Source organism: Papio anubis, chromosome 1 (assembly GCF_008728515.1).
Source record: "Papio anubis isolate 15944 chromosome 1, Panubis1.0, whole genome shotgun sequence".
NCBI classification, from domain to species: domain Eukaryota; kingdom Metazoa; phylum Chordata; class Mammalia; order Primates; family Cercopithecidae; genus Papio; species Papio anubis.
In genome coordinates, this window is record NC_044976.1 from 39,654,702 (window position 1) to 39,666,524 (window position 11,823).

Consider the following 11,823-nt stretch of genomic DNA (forward strand, 5'->3'; position numbering starts at 1 on the left):
GTGTGACTTCAGCACTCTTATTAGCACCAGTACCCCAGACTCCCAAGTAAACATTCAGTCTTGGTAAAAACAATGCACTTGCTATACAGGTTCAAGGTAAGCCCTTTAGAATGCCTTTCCCCCCAAAGAATGGCCCCATATAGAAATTCTGGAGCCACCATTATTGAGGTGGTGCCAGGAGAGGATGGCATCAAGGGAGGCACTTGGGCCCCATGATAGAGCATCCCCTGGTCTCAGAGAGGAGGCAGCAGAATGAGTGTGTTCACAGAGCTTGAACATGGACCCAGGAAAGGTTCTTAGGAGCAGACATCATAGACCTATGTGTGTGGCTTCGAACATGCACATGCACACACAGACCAGCATGTGCATAGCTGCATACTTACTTATGCAGACGCAGAGCCATTCCTCACCCCTTTCCAAAGCTTTTCTCCCCTGAGCACCTGCAGCAGGGGCTGGAACACTTTCCCCATTCAGACACCTGCTCATGCATTCATCCATTCATTCATTCACTCTGTGAACTTTGGTTTTATGCCCCCTCTGGGCCAGCCTTTGTGCTGGGCACTGGGGAGGCAGAAATGAACATTATTGGGCCCTAGAGAGGGGGACTGGAGCAGAGAGGGCACTACAGGCCCTCCCCTGCAGCCTTGGGCTGGGGGTTGGGGGCCCAGCAGGCAAGGGGTTAAGTCATTTGGCATCCAGAGCTGGAGCCATTAGGCCTCCTAATTATGAAATTATCAAGGTCCTCAGGTGACTGCTAATTTCACACACACTGTTCCTCTCACGGCTAATGAATGCCCGCAGAACCCACACCTTGTCTTTCCTGCTGAACGGTGACCTGCAGTTAATGAGCTCAGGAAGGCAGACAGGCCGCCGGCTGGGTGGGTGGGGCACCAAGCCTGAGGAGGGGGCCACTCACCCCTCCTTCCCCTCCCAGCTCCCTTTGCTGGCTGCCTGCCCTAGTGAAGACTCCAGGGCCAAAGCCCAGCCCGCAGTTTCTGCAGGACAGGCTAGGCCCGTCGCTCTTAGGAACAGGGAGGGATAAGGATTTGGGGAGGGCTTCAGCTCATATGATCCTGGAATGAGCATGGGCATAGTGAGGGAGGGACGAGGGAGGAGTGAGAAATGAAATGTGGATGGTGGAAGAGGACCGTTTCTGCTTGATTCTTGGGCCATGTCAGGGACATTTATGAAGGGTTGGGGGTAGTGACAGTTTAAGGGGTGGGGATTGGCGGGCAGAGTACATTCATACCCTGATGCTGGAGACGACGATGACTTTGGGGGATGGTGGTGCTAATGAGACTGGGAATGTCAACTGGTGAGGCTGCCATGCTGCTGCTGCTGGTTGTGATTTGTAAAGTTTCAATTTTTTAAATTAGAAAAGTAACATAAAATATGTACCCTGCAAAATAGGAAGGAAAAACAAGGGACACATGCTAGTTGCAATCTTAGGTGGGGCAGTGTGGGAGCCCAGGTCTAGGGGCTTTGTTCCCCCAGACGGAGGTGCGTGGACCCTCTGGGCTGACCACCAGGTGGGTTTGAAGGTCCTGTGGCCCATGGGGAAAGTCCTGCCCCAGCCATGACCCACCAGCCAGGTCAATACCGTTGAGTGGTGGCATGGTGAACGAGGACAGCAAGAGAGTGAGAACCCCGGTCTGGGACATAAGCAGCCTTTGTTCTAGCTTTCTCCTGCCCTGTGGCCTTCAGCCAACTCCATTCCTTCTCTGGCCCTCTGTTTCTTGGTGAGTAAATGATAGGGTTAGACTAGAGCTGTGTTTTTCAATCTGTGTTTGCAGAGGGGCAGTGCTGGGCTCCTTGAGGTCCACACTCAGCCTGCGGCAGGCACCCTGGGCCAGGGTCAGTGGAAGAATCCCAGGTTTAGGATTTGTGCATGGGGCACATGAGAAAGGTCAAGCTGCCCCTTCTCCCTCAGGACTCAGAAGGACATCCTGGATTCCCACCAGCCTGGTTGTAGGCTGTGTCCACTGACAGCAAGTTTCTGCTCTGCCACGACCTTGCATCTACTTCTGCACCTCAGTTTCCCACCTGTCAAAGGTAGGTAATAAAGTGAGAACTCACTTTGGATGCGACAAAAATCTCAGAGGTCCTGGCTGTCACTGTGTGACCTGGCTCCAACCAGGCTCTTCTCACGATTCTTCCAGTTCTCTCCCCAGGTGCCCACAGGGTCTCTTTCGGGCAGCCAGCTACATGATGAGGCCAGGAAAAGTGTCTGCACCGTGGGTGTTCCCAGGGAAGGGGGAAGCATAAGGAGAGAGGAGAGTCTGCCTGTCTGCCCACAGGCTCGCCCCTGCATCCTGCCAGCCCTTAAGATGTATTATCCCATTTGACCTGCACACCAATCAGAGGAAGATGCTTTTATTATCTCCATTACAGATGAGAAAACTGGAGATTAGAGAGGTTACGTGACTAGCTCAAAGTCACAGAGCCAGAAAATGGTAGAGCTAGGTCTCAGACCCAAAGCTGATGGGCCATTGACTAGGTTAAACCTTTTCTCACCATGCCAGACACAAATGGCCAGGCACACATGTGCTTTTATATACATTCACACAAAGATACAGAGAGACACAGAACTTCACTCATCGCCACATCTTCCCTGTATGTACACAAACAAGTTTGTTCTCCCCTGTGCTAAGGCAGGCAAACCCACTCACCCATAGGTGCAGTCAGACATGAATATATTCCTCATTCTCAGACTTGTAACAATTTGCTATGTACATGCCCCCAGGCAGATGTTTGCACACAAACATACAAAGCACTTCTGCACATGCCTAAACACACGAAAGTACTATTGCATGTGCATGCAAACCCTACCTAGGAAAGTGTGCATACACACAAGTTCACACTCCCACATGCACAGATGTTAGTGTTCACCCATGCACATGCACTGACATGTAAACACAGAGTTGCACAAGAAATATCCTCAAGGGAGCATTTATACACATAGATGCACATAGGTGTGCCTGTACAGGCACATATTCTGCACATATGAAGGAAGGCATATGAGTACTGTCACATGTGCATGTAGCCATGCACACATTTGCGCACATGCACACAGCACACAGGCCTGGGTACTCTGGTACAGCAAGGTGAGCAGCTTCCCTGTACCCTGGATGTGATGGATGGACCCACATTCTAAGTGACTATCAAAGTGTCGTGGTGTGTGAGGTGCAAACACCAATTAGTGGGGCCTTTGAAAGCATCGGCTTGTTAGAGGGGAAGCAGAAGAGGCTGGAACTGGCATAAAACACGGAGCTATTTAACTCTCACAGGGCGGGGGTGTGTGCACTGTGGAAAGGCCTTTGGGCAGAACTCCCCCCACCATTCTGCACTTGTTACTGGAGAAGGACCCTCACGAGAGGCCTTGGCAGCCGGCTTTGATGCTCCTTGAAAGTGGGGGGTGGTGGGGGAGCCTCCTGCCAGCACTGGGCTGGCACTGAGTAAGCGGGGGCTGCGCCAACTGGCGATCAATTTCATGCACATCGTAAACCTAAGTGCTTTCTGGAGAGTCAGGCAGATTGCACATAAAGTCCCCCTTCTGTCCCTAGCACACGGGTGGGCGGGTGAGGCAGAGGCTCACCCTAGCAGACAGACCTCCACCAGGCTGCAGGAGACCTGGGTAACCTGGTCCCCAGTAGGAGGTGTCCTTGGGGATGTGAGGAGCTCTCTTAGGAGGGCTGGCACTCTGTGGACAGCTGGAGATGTGGACAGTGCATGAACCGAGTCTACAGGATTCTACTACTTGTTGGCTGAATGACCCTGGGCAATTAGCTTATCTGACTCTTAGTTTCTTCATCTGTAAAATGGGTTTATGTAGGAATTAAATGAGCTCATGTCCTTGGCATGAGGTGCCACAGAGCTGTAGAACCGATGAGCACAAGTAAAGTCACATTTACATTTATTCTTATGCCCAAATGACCCAGGATCAGAGTCCCCCCATGCTCACTGCAGGGCCTTTGGCCACCACCATTCCTGGCAGGCTTTGGGTGGTATGGGTGGGGATCTCCCAGGGGGGCATAAACCTGTCTTTCATTAGAGGAACCCACCCATTCTTCCATTCTGTTCCTGCCCAAACTCCTAACCGCTATCCTTGAACATGTCTGGAGAAGCCATCTCTCCCATCATGAAGTACTAATGCCAGCATGTTCTCCAAATTCCCTGCCCTTTGGATGCCAAAGAGTGGTTCTGGGCTCTGCATCAAGGCCAGGGTGGCAAGGATGGAGCAGGACCCAGTCCAGAGCTTGGATCCTCCCCCAAACCCAACTTCTGCCAGCCCAGGGGTCAACCTGAATGTAGCCATGCAGATGCCTGGGCCCTGTGCTTTCTGTGGCCTGAGGAGGAAAGAGAGGTCTGCCGGGCCTTGCCTGTACTTCAAAGGCACCAGTCACACCCCTCAAAGCAGGGTCTAGGCAGAGGGAAGCCTGGTTTTCGCTGGGCAGTCCAGGCCTCTGGTCACACAAGCACTGGAACCCAGCATAAACTGGCCCAAAAGGAGACCAGGATTGCAGCCAGGCCCCCAAGCCCACCCCTCACAGTCCCAGCTCCAGGCCCTAGTGGCCCCTGCGGGGCCTAGGCCACCCTGACATTCACCTAATTGTCTTCCTGCTTTGATGAGTGGCTCCGCAGAGGCGCCGCCATGGATCAAATTAAATGTGAGCCAAGCCGGCAGCCCCGATGATGGGAGGGAAATACCACATTTACATAGCCCAGCACGGGGGCGGGGAGACCCAGGCCCAGAGTGACAGAGACCATGGACCCAGGAGGAGGCAGGGGAGGGAGACAGCGGTGGGGCTGAGGGAGGGTGGACAGAGGCATCCTCCCCAGGGTCGCTGTCACTGTTGAATAAAGGGCAGGTGGGGAGGGAGGATCAACACAGAAAGAGGCTCTTCCCACCTCCAGGTAGGTGACTGCCTCCCTGCCAAGCCCAGTCCATTGGCCTAGTGGTGGGAAGGTGGGGCCCAGGATGCAGCCTTGCACCCCCTACACCAGCTCCCATCTGGGTTTCCACACAGCTCCCTTCACCCCAGCCCAGACCCCACAGCTGGGCTGCAGCTGCCTCCCTCAGCACAGCCACGTTGGGTGCGGCCTTGAGCTTCTCTTCGGTTCACTCGGGGACATCCTGGCTGCCTGTCCTGGGTGTGCGAGAAGGAACGGGCCCAGGAAGGGTGCGTGGGTGTTTCTCTGTGTGTGTGCGTAAGAATGTGACAGAGTGATCATGTGTGGCACCTGCATGAGACCTTCTTTGTGCAGGTGTGTTGCCTGTCACTAGGCCTGGGCACTTGTTGGACATTAGTGAGCTAGGTCTTCCCTTTCCTCGATGTGGAGTCAGGCCTGAAGGCCACAGGTGGTCTGTCGGCATCCACCTGTAGACACTGAGTCTGTGTGCAGGACGTGTGTGGCGCTGGTATCCAAGTCAGTGATTGTGCCAATGGCCACTCTACCCCCAAAGCATGTTCCCAGATGCAAAGCACTGTCACAGCCTGCAAACTACCCCATGAGGTAGGTATTATCCCCACTTTACAGAGAGGGAAACTGAGGCTCAGAGAGGGGAAGTGGAAGCATCCTGATTCGTACCCAGGGCATAGCCCCAACACAAACCCAGGACTGTCCCACCCAAACCCAGCTGGTCCTTGCCTGCTCTGCTGCTGCCTGTCTTTCTGAGTATGAAGGTTGGGCCTGGTGGGTCCAGAGCACGCAACTCAGCACAGAGGGCTTGTACTTAGTAGAGATTGACAAATGCTTATTTATCCCTTCCTTCAACTTCCTAAACCTATTCCCTCCAGAAACACCCCCTACCTTTCTCCTTTAGCCTGGCAGGCATGAGCTGGACACCTCATATAGTATTTTCATCATTAACAGCCTTTACTGAATCATGCCATGCGCCAGGCAGGAGCCATGCCCTTTTCACATGTGTCCTTGAACCCTATGCAGTAGGTATCTTCATCAGCCTCCTTAACAGATATGGAAATGGAGGCTCACACAGATCAAGGAAAAGCTTTTTTTTTTTTTTTTTTTTTTTTTGAGATGGAGTCTTACTTTGTCACCCAGGCTGGAGTGCAGTGGCATGATCTTGGCTCACTGCAACCTCTGCCTCCCCGGTTCAGGTGATTTTCCTGCCTCAGCTTCCCAAGTAGCTGAGATTACAGGCGCTCACCACCACGCCTGGTTAATTTTTGTATTTTTAGTAGAGACGGGGTTTTGCCATGTTGGCCAGGCTGGTCTCTAACTCCTGACCTCAAGTGATCCACTTGCCTTGGCCTCCCAAAGTGCTAGGATTACAGGCGTGAGCCACCATGCCTGGCCCATTTTGTTAAGAGTTTGGCTGTGCACCCAGATGTGCAGAGGCATACATGAATGTGTGTGGGCTTACACATTCACGCAGTCATGTGTGAGCGCGTGCACCATGGTGTGAGAGTGAGGCCAGGGCAGGAGCAGGCAGGATCCCCTGCCCTCCGCCAGTGACTGTGAGATGCTCCCACCAGCTCGCATCATTGGCTCCTCACAACAACTCCACTACCTGATGATTCTTAGTCCCCCATTTTTGGAATGAGCAAACTGAGGGTTGAAAATGGGAAGAGACGGTAGGTAGTGCCAGGGCTGGTCCTGAGACCCAGTAGCAGCCTCTAGGTGCTGGTTCTTTCCAGAACCCCAAGGCTCAGCAAGGTGTGCCCTTTCCTTCCTGCCATCTTGGTGGTGCTGAGCGCTGGGGTGGGGTGCATTTCTCTGTCTCCACCACCTGCTACTTGGCGCTCCCCCTACCCCAGCTTCAGGGAAGCTAGGCCCACAAAAGCGCCTGTTGGCTCCACTGAGAAGCCCTTCCCCCTCACCCACGGGGTCCAGGGCGGCTTTTACTGGGAAAATAATTAGAAATCTAATTCTTATTTCTCCCACTCTGCTAATTGTCTGTGGACAATTTGATTGTAACAGTCGTCACTGAAGCAGAAAAACCACCTTATTTCTGCCAGACATCCTCCCTGCAATTAACACCAGCAACTGCCTCGCTCTCTTCTCACCTGCAGAGACCCAGGGCCCTGAGGTGTCCTCACCTTTCTGCCTCGCAGCTCTGTTGAGCACATCTGGGGACCAGGTGTAGCCACAGGGTGGGGGGCAGGGGCAGGGGCAGGGGTGGGTGTCCAGGGACCAAGAGTCAAGACGACAGAAAGAGACAGAGAAAGATTGAGAGAGGAGAGAGAGAAGATGAATAAATATGAATATTTGAGCATTTGGATAAAAGAAAGAGAGATGGAGGCCTAGGCCCAGGGGAAGACAGAGAGCACTGGGCCAGACCCAGGTCAAGAGAGATGGGGGGAGGGAAGGCAAAGGAGCGAAGAAAGTGCCCAGTAGGGGCCAGGGTGACAGGGCAGGAGCCAGGGCCGGAGCCCAGACCGTCCCTCTGCCAAGGCAGGGGACACACCTCCGAGATAAAACCAGACAGTGTGTTTAGGAGCTGGCTGTGGAGGGCTCCCCAGAGAGCCCAGCCCCCTGTGGGATGTGGCTGATTAGGAAAGGAAGGAGCTCTGGAGGAGGGGATGGGGCACGCAGGCGATGGGGGGATGGGAAGGGGGAGGGATCGGGGCCCAGACAGGACTGCGAATGGCAAGGGCACTGAGAATGAAACAGCACAATCCTGGACTGACCTGTTGATCAAACCTGTGAGGCTCCACTCTGCGGCCGCCACCACCCTTCCCTCCCTGGGAGCACAGCCCCTCTGGGGAGAGGGTGGTGGGTGCCCTCCACTGTTATGACCCCACTGTTACTCCTCACACAACATATCTTCAGGGCCCCCAGCCCCATCCCAGTCCCGCACTCTGCCTCATATCTCCCCTCCTGGCCGGACTCTGGCAGGGGGTCCCACATGGGTTGATTCTTCCCTCTTAGGACACAGGGCAGGCTGAGAGCTCAGTGGTCCCCTCAGCCTCTGCTGAAGCCTGGTGCAGAGGGCAGGAGAGTGCCTGCTGACTGCATTGGCACCAACCCGGGCACACTAATGCCTGCTGCTCTCAGATGCCTGGCTCAAGGCATCTGCCCCAGGGCACCTGCAGGTGCCTGTGGGATGACTTGTTGCATGTTCTGTGAAGGGGGCAGGTGTGGGCAGCTCAGCTCAGCCCATGAGGAGCCCTGAGCAGTGTCCCCTGCCTTCACCCCAGGGCTGCCCATGCCTGATGAGGGCTCTGACCCAGCCTTTTCTCCCTTAGCTCAGAGTCTAGTGGGCAGAGTGGAGGGGGAGTGTGGGGGCTGGCAGCTAAGTGGAGGGACCTGGGGCCTGCAGAGGGGTGGGGGAGTGAGAGAAAGAGAAAGGGGAGCTTCATCCCAGAGCCTTCTCTGTCTCTTCTTCCCTCTGCCGGCTCTCAGCCCTCCCCACTCCCCGCTCCCAGTCTTGTCAGGGGAGGATGGGGGTGCCGGGGGCTCCTGTCAGTCTGGAGCTGGAGAGCTCCCCGGGCTTCATTAACATGCAAATTAGCAAGTTCTGACTGGCTGTGGCAGCGACAGGCAGCCACCCCTCCCAGTCCCAGGAGTGTGTGTGTGTGTGTGTGTGTGTGTGTGTGTGTGTGTGTCTCCTCTGCGGCAGGGCTGGATGGAAGTGGGGGAGCAGCTCTCATTGCCCTGGTCTCCACAGACAGCAGTGCATGTGTGTCTAACACACACACACATACTTATACACACATACCTACAGAAAAACACACACGTAATACACAGCCACATACAGTCACACATCACACAGTCTTACGGACACTCATGGACATGCAGTTACACATATAGCATCACACATGCAACTTCACACACAGTGGTCACACCCTAAACTGTCTCAAACAGGCATACCCTTTCCAAACTCACACTATTTCACACCCTTGCCACAGCCCTGCTGAGGGACAAACCCACAAACACACCACCCCACACACGGCCACACACATACACACATAATCTCAATCACGCAAAATCACACACAGGCACAATCCAGGGAGAGAGTGGGGCCGAGGCTCCACACTCAGCCCCGGAGAGCAACTGCCTCCACCTGGATGTCCTCCATGCCCACCTCACCCACCTTCCCTCCACCTGAACTGGCCAAGATCAGCCTGTGTCTCCCCTGGTCAGCTCTCAAGGTTGAGTACTGTCTGGCTCTTCTGCCTGGACGCACCCTGAACTCCCTCACCTGGTCCACTTGCACTGTCCTCCAGCCATCACCTCTCCTGGCTGCCAGCCCTGACCCTGTATCCATGTGGCTGGGCCCCTACTCTGGCTGCTCAGGCTTCCCTTGAGAGTGGCCCTGGTCACACTGCATTGAAATTGCCTGTTGATGTGTCTGCCTCCATCAGGATGGGAGCTCCAGGAGGACAGGGCCGGCGTCAGTCAGTCTTGTTTATGGCTCTGTCCCAGCGCTCAGCTCACTCTGACCTGTCTGTGCTGTTTCCGCAGCAGATGGAGTGGGGGCCAGCAGCGTTAACAACGGGAATGGCTAAGACTTTTACATGGCATTTGCTCTGTGCTGGGCCATATACACAACAACCCTATAAGAGAGTTTCTACTATTCTCCACCCCATTGTCAGAGTCAAGGAAACTAAGGCACAGAGGGCTTAAGGTGCCTGAGCAAGATCACCCAGCCAGATCACGGGTCTGAACTCTAGTTGCCCAGCTCAGAATAGCCCTGCACATGCTCTTCCCAGGACACTCGCCAGAGATGTGGGGTGTTGAGGGCGGTCACAGGGGGCCGGAAATATTTGTTGGAGAGGGGAAGAGCAGCAGGAGGAGATCTCAGTTCTTTTTTTTTTTTTTGAGACTGAGTCTGGCTCTGTCCCCCAGGCTGGAGTGCGGTGGCCGGATCTCAGCTCACTGCAAACTCCGCCTCCCGGGTTCACGCCATTCTCCTGCCTCAGCCTCCCGAGTAGCTGGGACCACAGGCGCCCGCCACTTCGCCCGGCTAGTTTTTTGTATTTTTTAGTAGAGACGGGGTTTCACCTTGTTAGCCAGGATAGTCTCGATCTCCTGACCTCGTGATCCGCCCGTCTCGGCCTCCCAAAGTGCTGGGATTACAGGCTTGAGCCACCGCGCCCGGCCGGAGATCTCAGTTCTTAGGAATAGATGGGGGACACTAGATCTCTGAGAGGAAGGTCTGTGCTCACTCACCACCTGCATGGAGGCCCTGGGCCATGGGGTCCTGGGACATGAGGGTTGGGGAGATCGAGCAGGACACCCATTTTAGAGAGGGGTTGACTGAGGCCAGAGAGGTCCTAAATCACACTTGCCTCCCATTTCTCTAATATCTGCTAAAGTGTGCCAAGCACACTTGTTTATCTACTTTAACCCTCGAGACAGCCCAGTGAGATTTGGCACTATAGTTAGCTCCATTTTACAGGTCAGAAAAGTGAGGCTCCATGTATCTCTGTATGCTCAAGGTTGGTGTAGATACCTGTGGTTTTGTCTACAGGGAACCATCTTCAACCCATGTTAACCCTGATTTTTGAATGGGAGCTGCCATCTTTTACAGAGCCCACCCTCCTGGGCAATGTTGATTGGCTCAGTGAAGGACACATGATTCACACTGGGCCAATCAGAAGCCCTGGCTTGAGTTTTATTTTAGTTTTTTTTTTTTTTAGACAGAGTCTCACTAGGTCCCCCAGGCTGGAGTGCAGTGGTGCCTTCTCAGCTCACTGCAAGCTCCGCCTCCTGGGTTCAAGCAATTCTCCCACCTCAGCCTCCCAAGTAGCTGGGATTACAGGCATGTGCCACTGTGCCCGACTAATTTTTGTATTTTTAGTAGAGACACTGTTTTGCCATGTTGGCCAGGCTGGTCTCCACCTCCTGTGATCTGCCTGCCTCGGTCTCCCAAAGCGTTGGGATTACAGACGTGAACCACTGCACCCAGCCCTGGCTTGAGTTTTGAATTTAGGGCCAAGGCCAGCCTCTGGAGTTTTCAGCAGCCTGGATACTCCTCTGCGGTAGGAAAAGGGAAACGCAAACACGCTGAGAGCAAGGGAGGGAGGTCCAGCTATCCCCTGCCTGTATTGGGGCACCTTAGGGTGCTTCAGCACACGTTTTGTTTACTGGGCAGTCTCCCAACTAGCTCCACCTTCCCACATCTCTCCCCCACCCCTCCTTGTCATTCCTCTGCTTTTCTAGGGCCCCACACTTACCCAGTGGGCTCACAACAAGTGTCCTAGGGTGCTGAAGAGGGGCAGGAGGGGGCTCTGCCCATTGGATAATCCCAGTGGGCACTGAGCCAGGATTCAGGGCACAGACCACCTCTGTCCTGCTGGATGACTGGCGAATAGCCAGCTTCAGTCACTGAGTGGTCCTCATCCACACACTGCCCAAGGCCCAGGCCCTTGTCTGCTTGTTCACTCTGCCCAGAATAGTGTCTGACATACAGTAGGCACTCACTGTCCATTTTTGCAATGAATGGATGGATGGATGAATGAACAGACTGACATATGTCCCTGTCCCAGGCCCTGGCTGGGTCACAGAGCTCACTCAGCTATGTGGAGTGAGCCTTGTCATTGGGCACACTTGGTTCCCATGTGGCTCCCTGGCTCTGGAAACCCCTGGAGCTTGTGGGTGCAGCTCAGCAGGTGGTCCTCCCTCTGACCTGTCTGTTTCATCCCTTTCTTCACCTTCTTTCAAACTTTGGAGTCTTTCATCCAGTCTAGAGTGCAGGGATGTGGAATCTGTGGGTAACACTCTCAATGCAAGCTGCATCCAACTTTCTTTTTTTCAGTCTTAACTTAGAAGAGTATCTTTTGAATGTAAAAGGCCAACAGTACACACTTTTGTTTCTTTTGTTCCATGCAGGAGTGACCCCAGTGTCACTGTGTA